This window comes from Amborella trichopoda, chromosome 2, assembly GCF_054954075.1.
Source record: "Amborella trichopoda isolate Santa Cruz 75 chromosome 2, AtrichopodaSantaCruz75HAP2 v2.0, whole genome shotgun sequence".
Classification (NCBI taxonomy): Eukaryota; Viridiplantae; Streptophyta; class Magnoliopsida; order Amborellales; family Amborellaceae; genus Amborella; species Amborella trichopoda.
This window is the reverse complement of record NC_142337.1, coordinates 48,179,150-48,187,517: the sequence shown is the minus strand read 5'-3', so window position 1 is coordinate 48,187,517 and position 8,368 is coordinate 48,179,150.

Here is an 8,368-nt window from a genome sequence, read left to right as displayed (position 1 = left end):
GAATCCTCTATGGACCGTCATGACTGTGGCTTTCCCTTTGTTGTCACCAATTGCTGCAAGGATTACCACGATAAGTTTGTTACTAGATTGTGGGTCATTGTTCAGCAGTGGATTGACATAAATCCCCATCTTTTGGTTAACCTCTTTAACGGGCTCCTCATTTTCTTGTTTCAATACATCAATTGCACCTCTATCAATCATATTTTGGACTTGTTGTAGTAATGAAATACATTCTTCAGTATAGTAACTGTGATTTTGGTGCCAATCACGCCATTTGGATTTGTCTTTGGCTCTTATAGGTGATCTTTTAATAAGGGGAGTACCAAAAGCTTCTCGTGCAAAAGAAGTTGAAGGACTTCCATCATGGGCTGTTTGAGCAAAGTGAAATTCCTTAGTGTCTCTTGCCGATTAAACAACATGTTTTCATTTGTACCCCTAGGCTGATTTCATACATCTTATTGGCCTTGCCTGGCGTTTGGATTTTGGTTCAGTTTTGATTTTGACGGTTCGGTTGATTAATGATAATCTGATTTACCTCCATGTTTGTTTGTGGTTTGACTCTATTGTTATTATTTTTCCTTGATTGCTCGGCAATCTTTCGGTTTTTCGCTAGTCTAGTGCCCGCTATGAGGTATTTGGTCCTCTCATATAGCTCGACCCTTTCTGACATCATGTTGAAAGTCAGAGGGTTACCGCCATGGTTGAAGAATGTCTTGTACTCCAAGCTCGCGTTTTCCATTCTCATCCCAATCTTTGAATGGTTAGAGAGAGGGCATTCGGTAGCTCTCGAAGCCATACTCTTGAACCTCTCTACGAATTCGATGAATGGTTCGACGATTCTTTGTTTGACAACTGTAAGTTTGCCGAGTGAGATTGAACGCGGCTTATTTCCATGATAGTGTGATATGAATTTTTGGAACATCTCACGATATAATGCATTGGGATAGTCTCTCACAAAATCGTTGTACTAGGTGAGGGCATCTCCTATGACGCTATGGTCGAATAAGGCCTTAAGTGGGTGTGGCCTATCACGAAGCATTGAGACTACAAGCAGGTAACTAATCACATGCAGTTGTGGGTCACCCTTCTCATTAAAGCGCGTGCGAAAATCTAGGATGACGAAGCTCAGTGGTAAGTCAGCGAAGCCATCTAAGTAGGCATCATCATAAGAGTAGTCAAAATGGACATGTACCCTAGTCATCTAAGTAGGTCTTGAAGGGCCTTGATTGTCCATTCTAAGGCTGCATATTTGGGATCCGCTTGTGTCGGTTGAAGTGGTGGATTGCTCCCTAAGATAGGCTGATGAGTACATGATAAGTGGGTGTAGATTGATGTGGTGGTGGATAGCTAGGTGCTACGAGAGGTTGTTGGATGGGTGGAGCTCCTACAGGTTGTGTCGAGTAGATAGGTGGTAGTAGTGGATGGTAGGGATGGTTCGGGGAGGGAGCATTATAGATGGGTTGGCTAGGTCCTACTTTAGGTTGGGGACTAGATTGACTAACATGAGGGAGCCTTAGGTTGTATTGGGCTGCTAGGTTTTCCCCTAGTCCTAAGTTTCCTTGGTTGTTTATGGCTTGGAGCACAGTTTGGACTAAAGTAGGGTTGACTGGGTTGCCCATCATAGGTGGGTTGGTCTTAAGGGGCCTTTGGTTAGTCCTACGACTGCTCCCCCTAGTGGATGTTCTAAATGAGGTACTTCTAATGACCAATTCCCTATTATCTCGATCAATGATTGTCAAGTTTTTAGGGTTGCCCCCACTACGATCACCAAGTTTCTCCCATTTTGCTCTTAATGGGAGCAACATAAACATTGGCTGGCCTCGAAGTCTGGACGGTTGTAATACCCCCAATTCTTTAACAACTTGGTTATTTAGGGTGCTCCTGACGGTGCAAACTTGATGACCCTCGGCTCCTTGTTGCTGACTTAGTTGGTTATTTACTCGAATATCAAGAAGCCTAATTACGGTATCACGTTGGGCCAAGCCTATTGGACTAACCTGAGGTTCATAGTTGTAAGGGATTGCAAAGTACTGCTCTCTTAGGCGGCAAGGCAATGCATCCGATCGAGGCCGAGATGAAGCGGTAGACTCGTTGTCCGAGTCCCACACCATCCTGTCTTAGTCGAAATACATCTTTCTAGACTACTCAACAAGCAGAACAATTGAAATTGTTGGGTAATCCTATGTCTCTCTGAGGAAAGGCCAAGGCTTGGGGTGTCCTGACGAAGGGTGAATTTCAAAAGAGGGTATGGTATGGGTACACCCACATTTGGTCCGAGTCCCCTTACAGGTAGCTATGAGATCAAAGTATTATTGGGTGCTCTTAGGGGCCTAGTTTATATAGAGGGTGCATTCCCGTTGGGGCTCGCTCTCCCAGCTGCCCTTCCTCTAGGAACTAGGTGCCCGTTTCTGAAACATTAACGCCAGATCCAGGGTTTTCGAAAACTATTTTGGAATTGTTTTTTCTTTCGTGCCCTCTAGTGTGTGATTTGTGTGTAATACACACTCGTACTTGTGACCATTTGTATCAAACAAACAAGTGCATAAAGAATAAGCAAAAAGAAAGCAAATGTGAAGCACAAGAACGGTCCGTGCAAGTGTGGTGTGCCTTGCCGATGTGGGCTCAAGCAAGGAATAATTCAAGGGATGGATTGGGTGGCCCAAAAGAGTAAGAGCAAATGAAATAGGCAGCAATAAAATAAAATAGAATGGAACAAATAGAAATTCACTTTTTTAAATAAAAAAAACAAAAAAGGAAGGGAGAAAGTCTTACTTCAAGTAAAAAAAGGAAGAAAATATTTTTATTTATTTATTTTTTTTAAAAAAGAAAAACTCAGAAATCACAGAGCAATAGATCAAGGAGCACAAGAACAACTACTACAAAAATATGGGAATTTTTTTGAGCAGTGATCTAAAAGCAAAACTGGTTATAACACAAATGTAAGACGGTGTTACACCTGTTAATAGCCTCACTGAAAAATCCATGGACTTAAGACTCAGTGGAGTTCCTATTTTCACAAGCGTAATAACCAGAGATGCCCAAAATTGAAGGCTTAATGGGTATGCGTAAATGACTCTTATCCACCAGTAAGTCCTTGTAATGCAGACTCCAAAAAGCTTGTGACCCACTAGTAAAAGGAGAATGGTCAAGAGACGCCAAAGGAAGACCTGAAGTGCAGACTAGATCATAGGATTTGGCAGTGTTGGTGTGTATTAAAACAATCATGCATGACCTAAAGGCCTTGATGCTCGTTATACCCGCACTACCAAATCTTAGAGAGTTGCGTAAATAGGTGTTTTGCTGGCGTTATTGATAACTACACACTTTGCTCCTTAACTTCTTTCTGCTCTAAAAAGTTCTTAGAATAAAAAACAATGAATTTCCACCTAAAAGGACCCCTTGGATTGGAATCCAGAGGGCATTTTTAGTAGCTTCAATGCCCCACAAGCTTGAAGGGCCCCACAGTGGGCTCCAGACTATTCACAACAACGCTCGAGGGCCGGCTCTTCGACCGCGACGCCAAGCACATTCGAATGGGAACTGAGTCAATTAGAGGTAGAGATTGGAGCTCTGCAAATTATGGTCCGAGAGGAAGATAGGCCTAAGGATTGCTCTCTCTCATGAACCACCGGCAGTTACCGGCTTATGGAACGATGAAGCCAAAAATTCACAAATAAGATGAAGTTTTGGAAATTCTAAAGCAAATAAGGGGAGAGATTTAGAAAAGGGTTTCGAAATAGGGAACTAGGGTTAAACTATACTAAAGAGCAAAATGAAAATCCAAAGAAAAGAAAAATTGATGAACTTACTTGAAACCAGGCCCACATGCTCGGCACCCAGAGTTGGTGGTCTGGTTCAGATATGAGATTGTACGTCGATCTTTTTTGCCTCTTAGAGTTCATCAATTGGAATTAAACAATGTTAAGATTGACTCAATGCTAACCTAAGTTTAAATGGGATATTAAGCCTAGGATCTATAGGAAGAGACTAGGGTCCATGGATGGTAACTGAGATTGTATGATTTGATTGGCTAGAGGGTATATCTTGGGTTAGGATAAGGTCTTAGAGGTTCAAAGTTGGCTCATAGATCTATGAGAAGGGAAATTAGGGTTCTTGGCTTTAGGTTGTCTAAGGATTCAGGGTTCAATGCATAGAGTGGCAGGGCTTCGCCTAATTCTCTCAAATTCAGGTCTCGATGATATAGGTAAGGGTCTATATTTATTGGCTAAAACCTAGATAATGACTCCTGCAAATGGCAGTTCAATTTGGGTCGTAGATCATTTGCAAAACACAATATTACGCTTGCGTAAATAGGTGTTACACAGACATGGTGGAACCCACAGTTTTATAGTTTCGTGGCACCTATCTTATTATGTCCTATGGTATGTTTCAACCATACAAAGAAGCCGTTGTAGGACTGTTTTGGTGATGGTAATGGGTTTAAATTAAGGGTTTTAAAGGTCATAAAGGTGCGGTCAAACTATGGCTTAATAGGGGTTATGGTGTTATTAGGGTTTCTCCCAGGATTAGAGGTATTCGCTAAGGTTTAAGCTGATTAGAGGTATTGGTTAAGGTTTAAGCTAGTTTAGGTAAGTTTTAGGTGCGTTTAGGACATTTAGGTAGGTTTAGGCTTGTTTTAGAAGGTTTTAATGGAGCTTAAGTCTAAATTGAAATTTTAAGGGTGGGTAAATGCTTATTTAGGAAGGTTTAAGGGGGTCTAGTGGACTAAGCTAGTTGAACTAATTTAGTTGGATTTTAAATGAAGTGTTTATTAACTTCTATGGTACATGGGATGGGTTATGGTGTACGAAAATGATGGTTCTAGGGTGTATGGAAATAGTATGGTCCCTAGTCTGGCTTAGGCAAATGATGGGTTCTTGGTGGGGTGAATTTCAGGGTTTTGGTTAGGGATTGGTCTAAGAATGGTCTAGGCCTATAATATTAAGTTTTCTGAGGTCTTGGCTTCCTGGAACTCCTTCAGCCGTGAATGGGGTGTTTACACAAAGAAGGGGTGCTTGTAGTAATCTTGGCAAAAAAAGTAGGCATATCTATACTACATTATTGAGTCAGAGTTAATAGGTGGACACATGTTACGAAAATAAGAAAGAACCATAATTCTATAGAGGATGTATGAGACATTCCCGCCTTTAAAGAGAGAGAGAGAGAGAGAGAGAGAGAGTATGCATAAGGGAAGAGAGAGTGTACATTATTTTCAATCTCCGCTAGTGCGTAGTAAGAGAGAGAGAGAGTATGCATATCTCAAATTTCCATTTAGTAAGAGATATCTAGGGAAAAGAGAGAGAGTATGCATAAGGGAAGAGAGAGAATACACATTATTTTCAATCTCTTAAAATTAGTGTATGGTAAGAGAGAGAGAGATAGATAGTTCAATTTTCTATTTAGAGAAATATCTAAGGGGGAGAAAGAGAGAAAGGGAGAGAAAGAGAGAAAGGGAGAGAGAAAGAGTATGCATAAGGAAAGTTAGAAAGTATGCATTATTTTCAATCTCCTAAAATTAGCGCGTGGTAAGAGAGAGTATGCACATTTCAATTTTCTATTTAGAGAGAGATATCAACAAAATCAATGAAGAGAGTGCTACTTACCATATCAACAAAATAGATAAAGATCTCATTGCTCTTATATTTTGCCATATCAACAAAATCTACAAGGATCTCATTGCTCCCATATTTGTAGGATTATTAACATGAGCAATTCATCAAACTTAGAAAGTAAATAAACCATAAGGAGAGAGAGAATGTATTATTTCCATTAGAGAGAGAATATCATATCCCAAATTTCCATTTAGAGAGATATTTTTTAATATTAAGAGAGATATCAACAAAATAAATAAAGATCTAGTTTCTCCCATGTTTATGGGATTATTTCAATGAGCACTAAATCCAATAAACAATAAGGGAAGAGAGAGAGAAAGAGAGAGAGGGAGAGAGTATGCATTGTTTTTTTACTTATTATACTTAGCCTTATTAACCATAGGCTTTATGAAGATATATAGAGCCCTATATCAATCTTTATTCTTAGAATGCATATATAAAATAGGTTTTTTGGTGATTTTATGTACTATCTTTTATTATCTCTCAGATTTCGTTATATTGATTTAGAGATTGAGTTTCTTCTTTAAAGTAAGGTAATGGCTCCTTGTCATGCTTTACTTTTTGATATTTTGTGTTTACTCTATTCTCTGTTAAAATAGTTTGCATATTTTTTTTTATGGAGTTTTAGTGGTGGTAATGAATTTAATTGGGCTTCTCTTAGTGTTATTGAAGAGAAGTCAATAGGATGAGGCATGCATGTGACAATGGGTTATAAACATTTTGTTCACTCAAGGGTTCAGTGTTCTTAATCTACTTGGGGAAACATCATATTTAAAGAGAGAGAAGATTCTTTGGGATACATGGTGATCAGAGAGAGAGACTACTTAGGGAAACATCACGTTTAGAGAGAGAAAATATAATGCAAGAATTGGAAATGGCATCCATTAGGACTTGGAGCATTACAATCATTCATCATAATCAAGAAGGTGATGGGTTTTGTTTTCTGGGTAGGTGAAAATTCAGTTATTATTACCTGCAATGGTCTTCCGCCTAAATCTCGGAAGCCACTTCTCTCTCTAAAATAACTCTTAAATATGTTGAGAGATGAATTTTTATAGAGAGAGAAAAACAACATGTTTTTTTTAGCATGAGTTTTTTAACGCTTACTCGATGAAAAATTGGTAAGTTATGGGGTTGTTTGTGCGTCATTGTCATTCTGAGAGACAGAGAGAGTATAGATTCACTAAATAAATGCATAAATTGTGATTATTTTTTTCAGAAAACAGGGAGATTTTAGGAGAGCAATGTTGTTCTTTGTCATTTAGGCTTCAATTTAGTGAAAAGTACGTCGGTTTGGATGAGTGATGTTAAGGGTTCAAAACCTTAAAGTTTGTGTCATCAAACCCCAAAAAGTAAAATTTTCATTATTTTAACCTTTTCATAATAAATATCTCTCTCTCCGGCACCAACACCACCACCACTACCGCTACAGCGCTCTCAACATTGTTAGCACCGTGACCATAACACCATCATATCTTGCATTGCTGCAACTGCTACCACCACAGCTAATCGACCACCATATCCACTACTACCACGCTTACGAGGACTTGACCTCTACCATCACCATTGCCTCCTACCCACTATCACTACTCCATCACCACAAATATGACTCGACCACTATTACTCCAACACGACTATCATGACTGTAGCCCCAAGAGCACCATAGGAGCACCACTATAACACTGTTGCCATCACCACCCCACAAGAACCACTAAACCACTATTAGAACTCCGCCACCATACTAAACCACCACCATCACACTACTACTACCACCACCACTCCTGCACTCTACTTACTCCACTAGGACCACCACTACCATCACCACCATCGTTATACCAACCACTTTTGAGCAACAATACCACAATTACTGTCTCGCCTGACAATGACAAATTACAATTCAAATTGAAATAATCAGAAAATGATAATAGAACATAATGCTATTGTTCAAATAAAATTTGAAAAAACTAAAACGACATGATTTAACGAATTTTTGAAACAAACGGTGCCTAAAAAAGAGATCAACACATCATCACAAAGTCAACTATTTCCATGCACATTCACCTTAGACTGCAAAATCTTTCTCTAATTTATTGGAAATGACCAAGACAATTCTTTTTCCTTAATAGGAAACACTCAACATATTTATTTGGAAACTAGATATATTCTAAATTCAAATTACCTTTAGAAAAGATAAATATTATTTTGAAGACGAACAAAATTATGTCAATTTAATGCATCGTTTTAACACATACTCTCTCTCTCTCTCTCTGACACACATAAACAAATACACATAGAAACAAATGATTTCTCTTTTATAAGGAAATAGGATATCCGAATGGGTCCCCTCTCTCATAATGAGACAATATGTGGATTAATCAATGAAGAGACTGCCTTATGAGTTATTATATATGGCAAATACCTTAGATAAAGTTGGGGGAGAACGGTTTCTGCTCGAATCCTAGTTTCTTTTTTATGAGGAAATGCAATATTTGTTTCAAATCCTATTTGGATGCTCGATTTTCCTGCCATGTGGACAAGATGCAGGATTGGGAAAGTGACATATACCATTATTTGTGGAAACAAAGGCTTTGTATCAGGTGCTGCTGTGGCGTTCTGGTAGTCCAGTGTCTAGTGTCAACACATGGTCATACACCTCAAAAAGCATAGAAGATTATGTTTCATCTCAAAAAGTATAGAGGATTATGTTTGCTCTCAATAATATTTAGATCCAAGACCTGAATAATGCAAAAAAAATG